Source organism: Cupressus sempervirens, chromosome 7, assembly GCF_028749045.1.
Source record: "Cupressus sempervirens isolate cs-2001-9-10 chromosome 7, ASM2874904v1, whole genome shotgun sequence".
NCBI classification, from domain to species: Eukaryota; Viridiplantae; Streptophyta; class Pinopsida; order Cupressales; family Cupressaceae; genus Cupressus; species Cupressus sempervirens.
In genome coordinates, this window is record NC_143124.1 from 659,201,891 (window position 1) to 659,214,336 (window position 12,446).

Sequence of the window (12,446 nt, forward strand, 5' to 3'; positions counted from 1 at the left end):
CCACTCATGTCAAAGGGGGAGATTGTTAATCTTAGATTGGTTTTGACAAGGCAGTGACAAAACACTCATTATCTAGCAGAAACATAGTGCATGTCGAGTAATCAAAGCATGTCGAGCATCATTCCCCAGACAATACATGCCAAGCAATATGATAGTTAGTGCCAAGAACTAGTAGGTGTCAATTAGTCAATGTGTCTCGAGTCATTTAGGTCTCAAGCCAACAGAGGAAGCTGAGTAAATAGTATGTGCCGAGTGATTTTGGTGTCAAGTAAATAGTGAGTGCCAAGCTATTCAGAAGTCGAGTTACATTATTAAGAGTATAGTAAAGGCTGAGCATTAGAGCTTTTGGATGTCAAGTGAACACTTTATAACATAGATATTTTTAATGGCACAAACTTCTATGTAAACCATTTTTGCACCGACATAATCATAAATTTGATTATAAGAGATAAGTATGAAGCCATATTACGAATCCCTATGCAATACATGCAATCAATTAGAGTGAGGGAAGAATTAGGTTGAAATAAGGATCAACCTCAGCCGTTGATTCTTACTTAATCCATCACCACCAATCTTTATATAAGAAGACTAAACCCTAAGAATTTTAGAAGTGTGCGAGGAGACAAATGGTAAGAGTTTAGAAGGCATTCATGGTGGCTTAAATGGTTATGAAAGAGTTATACTTTACAAAATCAATTTGATAAGAATAGAGTAAAGAAGTGAAATGATAGCCAAGACATATCTGATCAAGAGGATCAAGGTTTAAATAGTAAGGAGGAGATCTGACATCAAGTAGAAAGGTATTAACCGAAGGATCACAAAGTTGAATCATTTTAACGGGTGATATAGAGAAAATCTCTTAATTGAGTAGTCCTAATAGGCTATTGTAAATCTCTTAACTGAGTGCTTACTTTATTGTAATTTTAAATCCTCCAACAAGGTGGGAGCTAACAATCTTTGTAAGCCTTTAACAAGGCAGACCTTTCACAAGATAGATCATAGATTATGCTCAAACACATTGTAGCCATAATTGGCAACACTTTACAATTGTAGTAGTGAAGAATTGTGGGTGTCATCCCCATCCTACTTTTACCTTCTCATTGGAGGGTTTCTAGGTAACCAAATTTCTTGTGTCATGTGTTGAATTTACTTTATGCTATGGATGTGATGCATGTTAAGTTATTTCGGTTTACATGTCAAGTTATGAGACGAATGTTGGTGATATGTTTTAAGAGGGAAAATTTTAAGTGTTGACTCCCCCCCCTTCAAAACTTGCTTTCCCATTGTTGTTTCGAATGAGATTTACATTTTAGACATGTCCAATTGATAGCATACATAAAGAACAAGAATCTTTGACCACTTTCAAGTGGACTTTTCATCTTGTACAACAATATATACACTTACCTGTTGTATGGCCTCCAATTTCTCTAATAGTGCAAATTATTTTGGATCCATTCCAAACTCTACAAGAACTTTTGTTGGTCATCTAGTTTTCCATATGATCTATCCATACTAAGGAGTTTTTTATGGCATTGACATGCATTATATTGTCCATCTTTCCAACTATACAGTCATTTATATCATTTGTAAAATACACTCTTTCAACCATATACTCATTTATGCCAACCATATAGTTCAGCTTTTGACTATATGATTAATCTTATCAATCATATGATCCATCCTATCAATCATACTTGTCCTTTTCCAAGATGCTCAACCCATCTTACAAGAAATATGATCCATTATATGAGATGTATAGTCTATTTATTTAATATTACAATCTATCATGTAATTCGTACATGTCCTTTTACTATATGTATAAGTTTGTCTTCAAGTTGTATGCCCTCTCACATTTTATTGTGTTTGACACAATTCAATCACATCAATATTGCTCTTTCGTTTGACAAAACCAATTCCTTGAGTTCTAATGCTTTGTTTTACATGTAACATATTTCATAGTGGTAGCTACATTTTTGGATTTTATTATATTAGTATAGGTTTTGGCATCTTAAAAAATTAAGATAATGATGTACACCATGGAGTTCTATGCAATATTGAAGGTGTTTCCTCCAGACCCCTACAAGGGGAATGCTCCCTTGAACCCACTATAGGCACCACCCCAAGACCCTCATTTTATTTTTGAGTACACTATAACTTTGAGTTTGGACATTACAAGTCATTATCTACACTCCTATCATTAGTCTTCCTAGAAATTAGTTGATTTACACTTTTCATCTAGAAGACAACCTTTTATTTTATGGGGATGATGTAGTTGATGTAAAATCTTTATTTTTGTGTTTGATAATTGGTTATCCAACAATTTATCAATTATTTGAATTAAGTTTTTTTATAGCTATCAGATAATGGTTGTGTCAGTAGATGGTTGTGTTCATCTAGGAAACTATTAGATCCTTTAAAAATGTTGCATACTACCAAGGAAGATAGCACCATATTATTGAAGGAATTATAATCCTTGGTCGAACATCTTTAGTATTCTCTATAATGAACTCATGACATAATAAAGACATGTTTTACTCCTTTATCTATTACATACTGCCACTTGTGATATTATTTTATTCACTTAGCTATCATGAGAAAATAAAGATACTATTTTTCACTATCCATAATGTTACTAGCTTCTATTTATGGATATGATTGTGTGTATCTTTTAGGTTCATTATTTTGGATCATGTTTTTGTGATCCATCATCAGGGCGTAAAAGACCACAAGGAAAATAAACTGCAAAAAAGATACACAATCATGTATCCAAAAATAATAATTAAGAATTTTTGTCAATTCATACAGATTTTGAAAGAATGTTTTTTATTGAATCCCATATTGTTCTTCCACGTCTAAAACACATTTCAAATTATGTGAGAAATATGAAATTATGTGTCACAACTCCATGATTGTGTGTTCCAAATCAATTCAACTTATCATTTCCATATAGACTATTGAAATGGTTTTTTAAAAAAAAAAAAAAAAAATTAAATAAATAAGGAATCAAATAATATTTTTTCTGGACCTAGCATATGAGGTGGTGGTTGTGGTAAGGGAAAAAAGTTACCATTTTTTAATTAAAACCATTTCCTTGGTGTTGTTCGAATTGCCTTGGCTCTTGGTCTATTTACTTTACTGTGTTTTAGATTAGCGAAAAAAGGAGAAAATGGAAGAGTTGCCAAAGAACTGTATATCTTGTATTTTGTCATTTACAACTCCTCGCAATGCCTGCCGACTCGCAACAGTTTCAAAGCTTTTTAAATCTGCATCTTCCCCATATTCTCTCTAGGATAAATGGCTTCCTACCCATTATGCCCAAATCCTTGCTGATTCATTTTCTCCCATCATTTTCTCTTCCAAGAAACAACTCTATTTTCACTTATATCAATCAATCATTTTGAGCAGAGGAACCCAGAGATTTTGGCTACAAAGGCAAATAGAAAAGTGGGTTATATATTATCTTCCAGAGAATTATCAATCATTTGGGTGATGACCAACGCTATTGGAGCTGGACTCCTAGAAAAGTTTTGAATTCCAGTTAAGAGGAAAGAAGAACTTTCAAGCGAAAGGGAGATTGGGGGGAGGGTTGTGCGAGCTTGGATAGGAAGTAAGCGAGCAACTATAGAGAAGAGTCACATAGAGCAACTATTAGAAGGTTCAATGTATTTCAGTTGAGTATTTGGTATATGGATGCCGATAATACATAAATACCTGGAGCATAATAAAATATGAATTAAGGAGGATGTTGAGTACCTTGTTTAAGAGAATTCTTGCAACCTCTAGTTGTGTAGGATATGATGAGTGAAATGCGTTGGTAATGGATATCTAAATTAGACAGATACTACTATTCCACGTCTTATTTGAGTAAAAGTCATCCTATAGAATTGAATGCCTCAAGAGAGGAGTAAAAATTCATTCAAAAACAAAGTTACAATTATTTATCGTGTTCCTAATATTGCCTTCTTTGGGTTGGCTGAATGAATTATAGTTCTCCCTCTGTCCTTTATCATTTTGTTAAGGTTTCACAATCCCTATGAAATTACAGTGTTTTCTTCATATGAACATTGCTCCCTTGTGCATAAAAACTGTGAATTATGTTTAGCTATTTGCATTCAAACCTCTTTTCTGGACATTGCAGACTGTATATGGATTGAATTTGTAAGAATGAGAGTTTCAAGCAACAAGTATGCATGAAGATTAAATCAAAGTGTATAACTACCCTAGGAATCACAAAGTAGATCTGGGTAAACTATTTCATTATGCCACTGTCCCAGTAATTGAACTAAGCTCACTCGGTTATAAGTAGGAATGATAAGGGAAAGTTATAAGTGTTAAGCGTCGTTTCCACATTTTCCTGAGTCAGCCTCAACTATCTTCTATGTAAAGCCACCTTGGTTAGAAGGATAAGTCATTTTAACATGGTTATTAGAAATATTTTTTAACCTCCAAACTGACTTGAGCTATGAGAAAATTTGATATTGTGTTCTATGAATTTGAATTGTGAAGAGAGTTTCCTTCAAATAATTTCATGATCTTTAAGGTTTCACTAAAGCTTTATGAGTTCTTTTTGTATTGCAATATTTGTTTAGATTTAATGAATTGAACTTTATAACCGAATCTATGTAGTAGTGATTGATGATAGATTATTGCTCAATCTGGTTAGAGTCAAGGCTATGATAGTTATATATGAGCTTAACATGAATGAAATCTCTTTTGTATTGGGATTGAGTTTGCTTAAGATTATAGTTGACTAAGATATGGGTAATCCTTTGAGTGTAAATTTTTTACTACTTGAGTAACAAATTTGAAGCAGACTTTGTGTTGTTAAAAATGAACTCTATGTTTATATATACCTAAGGTGATTGGTAAAGGGTTATAGTTTAAGGATGTTATTCTATGATAGTGTAATTATTATGCTTCTATGTAGGATTAGCATAATAGTTTTCCTTTTAAGAGAAAAGAATTGAAGTCCAAGAAATAATTTAATGATTCTTGGATAATGTTACTTGTGAATTAAGATAATGCTTAACTTCTTTATCCTTGCTTGCTCATATTACAATAAAATACATTGTAATAACATGTTGGAAGTAACACAAGCTTAAGTATAATAGAATGAAATGTAAGAATTAAAGTTTATCTTATGAGTGTCATGTTTTAGATGTTTGTATGAAGAGGTTTTGTCTACTTTGTATAAAATAATTGGAAATAAAGTACATAGAATTTAGCCTTGCAATGCATTATGTTAATGGAGTATTGACAATATGGTCAATATTTAGGTCTAGTGAGACATGATTAAATTGCATTGAACTATGGGTCATTGTGAGAGAGTATTTGAACTACCTAATTATTATGAAATGAAGTTCTAATTTTTGGAAGAGTTTTCCTTGTCTTGTAATATGCTTCTTGATAGACATATGAGAAGAAACTATTGAGTTAAATTGTTTTTCCTATGTAATTGATTGAAACTTGTTATCTTGCATTTGGCTATAAAAGGTTGTGTTACTTGATTTTACAAAGGTGGTTTTTGTTATACACATAAAATAAACTATGAATGTATAGAACCTTTTGATGATATTGTAGATAAGATGCACACAATTTCATTACTTCCCTCTCATTTTTTCTTATTTAGACTATCTTGTTGTCAGGCAGGGTATCCTTCATGTCAAGAAGGACTTCGGGAAGCTTAACAACTTTGTAGTAGGGTGGTAAAACACTCCTATAATATTCTCGCCTTGTGTTCATAGACAAGTTCTAGAGCCTCTATCAAAATGGTCAACATAATCGGTACACCTTGGTATTCTGGTAACTAAATTATAGTTTCTTTTAGACTTGAGCATATATGTATATGTATCATTTTTGTTAAATTTAATGATAATTAATTGAGAATTAATGTTGATTGGTCAATATTCAAAGGACCTTGACTCTAATTGAATTTTTTTCATTTTATGGAGAGTGTTGATGTGGTATTGGTTTTGTAGGGGCAGTTCTTATATTATGGATATTTATCTTTTATTCTTTATACCACACATGCATACAATTGGTAATGATTCCTTGGTGTGGTGGTCAGTGACACATTAATTATTTTGACAAGGTGTATCTTTATTTCTTTTCTTTTTCCCTTTTCCTTGGTTAGTATAGGTTGATTTATTCAAATTGGTATCTTTTGTCAAACTTATTTATTTGTGATTTTGGTTTACACTCAATTATCAATAGTTGTATTGAATGTCTGTAAGTTTTTTTTTGTAATTTTTACGATAAAATGTTTAAAATTTCTTTATGCATGCCAAGGTATTTTTGGATGTTTATTTCATAGTCTTTGCTAATATTTGATAATTTGGGTTTTTCTTCAATTAATTTATAGTATTGTATGTGGGTTCTTGCAAATGAATTGTAATATGAAGGTCTCTTTGTCTTTTTCTTTTTTTTTTGATTTGTAATAGTTTTGGATTGACTAATAACTCAAACAATTTGATAAAACTTATAAATACATAAAGTTGAATATTTTCATTTTATTTATGACATTAAAATATATATTTTTATAAATGTAAGAGCAACCCATATTATTAATTATCTATTTAAAACATATACAAAAGGTAAAAAAAAGAATGGTTTAAGTTATTCACAAGATATGTATTCTAATATCCTTGGAAAGGATGCCACTTCTAAGAATCTTCTCTATTGGACATAGAAGTTGTATCTTTGAATGTGGACAACCAATATTTTACCAATGTTCAAATAGAAACCATAAAACCCTCAAACACCTCTCCTAGAAGGCTCACATTCTAAAAAGAATGTGTATGACCAATTTCAAGAAGTGAAACCAACAATGGTAATGGTATAATAAACCAATATGAGAATACAACACAAATAACTCAAAACCCCTCTCAATCAACTCTCCCAAAATAAATATACAAATTAGATTCCAACAAGATAAAATATTCACATCAACACGAATCAACACAACTATGTTTCTTGAATTAAAATACAATGGATCCTCTCATTTTTGTATTGCAATAATGTGGAGAATATTGCATGCAAGGGGTTTCTTACTCACAAACTTGAAATGAACCAAATCCAATTTCCAAAACCACTTCGGATTAAATCACCAAGTCAACAAATCTCAAATGAAGGGTACAACCAACCATATAGAATCTTAATGACAAATTAAGGAAACAACAGATTAGGGAAACTCAAATAAAATAAAATTTTAATGTTTTCCCTTTTAAATATTTCACTTATTTCTCTTCAAATGAGTGTCCTTTTTTTCTCTTTAAAACATTATTTATATATTTAACTTTTTTTCTTTGTACCAAAAATGTGGACACTTCTATAAACCCTTATATCCAAGACATCCAATGAATTTGGAGTCTTAGAAGGTGGCTTATAACTTCCTATCCATAGTTTGCAAGAATCGTGTAGATAATAGTGATGGCTCTCAAATGAATCCAATAAGAAAGATCTTCACAAGGTGCACTATATAATGGAAGATTCGAGTAGATATCAAGTAATGAAAGAAAGTATCCAAGATCTCCACAATGATATGCAAATGAAAATCTAAGCTAGATGATGTGCAAAAGTACAAGATAAACAAATCTAAACTAGCAAGATGAAAGATCACTATTTCATTCTAATTAATCTAGATTGTCTATTCTAAGTGCAAGAAAGTAAATTACAACTAAACTCAATGAGGATGCAAGAAAGCTTAAGAAAGAAAATAACAAAGAGACAACATAACAAAATCATGAACTCTATATCCCCCAAGAGGGAGGAGAGAGCCCCCTTTTAAAGAAATTAGGAAATGAGTAGACAATCAAGATTAAGAGCGAAAAGAATGAGCAATGGTGGAGATTGATTCTTGGTTGATCCACGTGTTCATGGTTTTTAAGGAAAAATCAAAGGCTAGTATTAAGAGGAAAAATAGTGAGTGGTTGAGATAAATAGGCAAAAAAGCCTTTTTGAAAAGTCAAAAGATTCCATTCATTGGAAATCACAGTCTAAATGGGTGGAATTTATATTATTATTATTATTTTTTTTATTTTTTTATAATGTCTTTCAATGTTCACTTAGGGTAAAGGGGATTTTTAATTTAATTAAAAAGGAACATGTTATTTTAATTAAATAAACTTAGGATAAAGTGGTCAAACTTTAAGATATAATCAAATAATTGATTATGTGATGGTTTGATAAAAGACTATTAATTAATTAATTAATCATGCAAAATTAATTTAATGCATAATAATGGTCTAGCATTTGAATTTAAATATTCAAAAAGAGGGCTTATATTTTACTACACCAAAATTTGGTGATTACATTTTACCCTCTTTGAGTTAGTGTACGAGTGATCACATTGAGTCAAAGAATATGATGATGTCGAACAATTGATATGAAGAGATAAACTATCTTGAAAGATATTGAATTTGAACCTAATTGAATGACACACTATGAGATTGAGATGATAGATAACAAACTTTGAATTTGATCAAATGAAAGTTAGCAATTCTTTTTACTATGATCCTAAATCAACATTGAATCATAAAGTTTGATAGCAAGATTTCCAATGCATAGTTTGATGTGAAGTGATGAAATTGGACATTAGGACTAGGTCGATGTGATTGAACAATATCAAACTAATATGGTGTTATGAGAGTGATATATTCTTGATGGAATCACTCATTCATAAATATTGAAGGAGCTCATCTCGATGTGAAGCAATGAAGCCAAGATGCCCCTAGCAATGATACCATAATCAATTTGTAGTTTTGATAGGATATTCATGCCCCTCAGGACTGAAATCAAAATGATATTGAGGATACGAAAAAATAGGACAGACTTGATTGAATCAAGATTGGGTAGGGTCCAAGATGATTGATAATAAATTTAGAAAAGGTTGAAGAGTATTTGGACCAACTTTGACCACGTGGCAATGTGAATTTGCCCTAGTTTGATCAAGTCTTACTAGTTTGACAAAACTTTGAGATTAGGAAAAAGTAAGTGATTGTAAAGAAGTATGATCATCATTTGTCTTAGGGTGAAAAGATAATCATCAAAAGAATAGTTAATTGTGTTTAAGGAGAAGAAATTTAAATCAGAATTTTGACAAGCACGATGAATCTAGATTTTGATTTCAATCCCAAAAATGCATCCAGAACATCAAATCAGGGAAGATTGTAGTTTTCATGGAAATACAACATATTTATAAATGATTTGAAAGCTTAGCATTTGGATATATTATATATGATGGTATGATTAACCCCTTAATTGTAGGATGAAGGAAATGGAAAAAGTGATGATGAGTAATAATAGAAAGACTAGCAAGAGGTGATTAAGAGATGATCAAGAGGTAGAAGAAGATTATGTTGGAAACTACAACTGGAACAATTTTTGTTTTGTCATTGATGTCAAATATATTGATTAGACATGTTTCTATCTGATCTAAATGTTCTATCTATTTTTTTACTGATGAAGATGATTTGAAAGATTGCTCATAACAAAATAACCTAGAGGAAAGGTTGAATTATGAAAAGGAAGCTAAAATGGACATTTTATTAGATAGACTTTGATAAGACAGTCATTTTTTATATCATTGATGTAAATCTTAACCAAGCAATAGAGTAAAAGAAAAAGGATTTTTGAGTGATGCTAGTGTTAACCAAGCCTCAGCACAAGTCGAGGAAATCTAATGTTGACTGAGCATCAGTAAACTAAGCAAGCTACTTAATTATGAATCAAGAGTTCAATAGAAACCGAGTGATTAAGTGATGATCAAGTGCCAGAACTTAGTTATTGTTGAGTGAAAGTAATTTGAATGCATAAGAGGAATCATGATTTCTAGCTGACTCAGTTGATTTCTTGGGATATGGAAACTGTGTTGAAGATCATATTGATGTGTTGAATCATTTAATTCAAGGAGAGCATTAGGTATTGTATCCAAAATTGAATTAGATGAATGAAAAATTTATAGAAAAAGAAGAAGATGGATAGATACAATGAACCTGATGAACTAGATCATAAACCCTGAGATCTATGGTGATCATGGAAATGGAAAAAGACCATAATTACCTATTTATGGAGGCACAGAGTCAATGAGAAAGTATAAGCAAGTGTGAGAGTGAAGAAAAAGAATTTATTGTGAAAATGCTACTGAAGTTGATAAGTGAATCTGAGTAGAAGGCTTAAATTTGATGTGGAGAAGATTGACTACTTGAAGGGTTGCTAAGAAAGTTAAGAAAAAAAGTTAACACAAGGGACTTATTAGTGAATCAACACATGAGTTGAACAATGATTTGAATCTAAAAAAGTGAGTTGTAAATCATATAGATCAAAACCCTACTATTTTCTTTCTAATGATTGTAAACAATTTGTATTGAAATCCTTTTAATCAAAGGTTGACCTAATAGTCATTGAAGGAATAAACAGTCTATGTAAATCATTTAGCAAGGTGATATTCTAAATGGAAAGATCAAAGTCATTTGACAAGCCCACTGCTAACAAGGTGATTAAATCCTCTAACTAGGTCACATTTAATAGTGTGTATTGTAACCTTTAATAGGGTTGGCTCCTAACAAAGCTCAATTTGAAAGAGTAAAAATGTGGTGACATGTTGTTAGTGGTTTTTCCCAAATTGGGTTTCCACTTAAAATCCTAGTGTCAAACTTTTGTTGAATGTTTTATGATGTTTTATACTCACATGTTTACATTCAACAAAGTCTATTATAATAGGACAATGAACTACTAGTAATTTTGTTTATTAGTATTCATTAGAGATTGAGCTACAATAGGATAAGCAAAACAATGAATGTTTAATATTTGATTGTTCAAATGGTACTTATGGACCCTGAGTAACTGATTCACCCCCCCTCCCCTAGTTATTCTAAACATTTATAACAATTGGTATCAGAGCATCAATGCTTATAGAGAGAAGTTTGAAGATATTTAAAGATAAATATCACGATTCACAAAAGAGAAGTACCAAAGTTGAACAAGGAGAAATTTCATACATGGAAAACTTTGATCATGTTGCATATATTTAGTATCGGTGATGCTGCTATAAACATTGTGGAAACTAAGTATGTGAAAACAACAACTACTCCTCTGGCAACTAAACAATCAAAACAAAAGAAAGAACACAATCAAGCAATTTTGGAGATTGCCTCATCCTTAAGCTATGTCAATTTTGATGATATAAAAGAATGTGACAGTGCAAAGAAGATGTGGAACAAACTAAAGACCATATATGGAGGAGATGACAATGTTTGAAGAGCCAAATCTAAGAGTCTAAGAGGACAATTTGATGAAATGAGAATGATGGAAGGTGATAATATAGTACAACATTGCACAAGAGTCAAATAATTTGTCAATGCTATTTGAGGTGCAAATGGAGAAATCAAAGATGAAACAATGACAATCAAGGTATAGAGGACTCTACTCCCTATATATGTCATTAGAGTTTCTACAATACAAGAGTTGAGTTGTACTCCAAGTAACACTTTGACCTTAGAAGGTCTACTTGGTAAACTTACTACTTTTGAGATGTCTAATTTTGATAACTACACACTTGCTACTATTGAATCTACTTTCAAGTCACAATTGATTCTTAGCAAGAGAAAAGCAAAACATGTGAAGAGTGATGATGAAAATTTTGATGATGATCTTGATGAACTTGAAGTACTTATTGAAAGAAGATTTGGAAGAGGAAAAGGTAAATAAAAAGGTAAATTACCTATTATTTATTTTTCATGCCACAAGGTTGGTCATATTGCTACTAGATGTCCTGACTAGGAAGACAAGGATGAAAGAAAGGAAAGAAAGTACAAAGGAAGAAGAGATGACCAAGATTACAAGAAGAAAAAGGTTGACAAATGTAATAAATCTTGTTATATTGTTGAAGAAGAAACTGACATTGAATCTGAAAGTAATAATGATGAAGTTGTTTATGTTGTTATGAAAGAAGATTCTGAGAAAGATGAGAAAGTTGCATTAATCTCTTATGTAAACAAGAGTCATAGATGGATAATTGATGGTGGTTGCTCTAACCATATGACTAGCGATAAAAACAAATTTTAGGCTATCGGGCCATACAAAGGTGGATGTGTTAAATTTGGTAATGATATTCCATGTGTTGTGAAAGGTAACAGTACTATTCAACTAACTGACAAGATCAAGTGTGACAATGTTTACTAGATTGAAGGACTTAACTATAATCTTATGAGTGTTTCATAGCTAAAAAAATAAGGATATAGAGTTGAATTCCATTATAGAAAGGCCAAGATATATGATGTTGATGGAAGTGGTGATCAGACATGAGGTAACTTTTTCTATCTAAATTTATCTAATGAGAAATGTTTATTTGCACAACTAGAATATGTTTGGTTAATGCACAAAACATTATGTCATGCAAATTTTGACAATTTGATAAACATTAGTAAAATGAAGAAAGTAAGTGTAAT

The 12,446-nt window shown here is 31.3% G+C and overlaps 1 pseudogene; it reads left to right on the top strand.

Annotated features, from left to right (window-relative positions):
• The first annotated feature begins 3,166 nt into the window (after positions 1 to 3,166).
• Positions 3,167 to 3,542, top strand: LOC149548385 (F-box protein PP2-B11-like; annotated as a pseudogene).
• Positions 3,543 to 12,446: the final 8,904 nt, after the last annotated feature.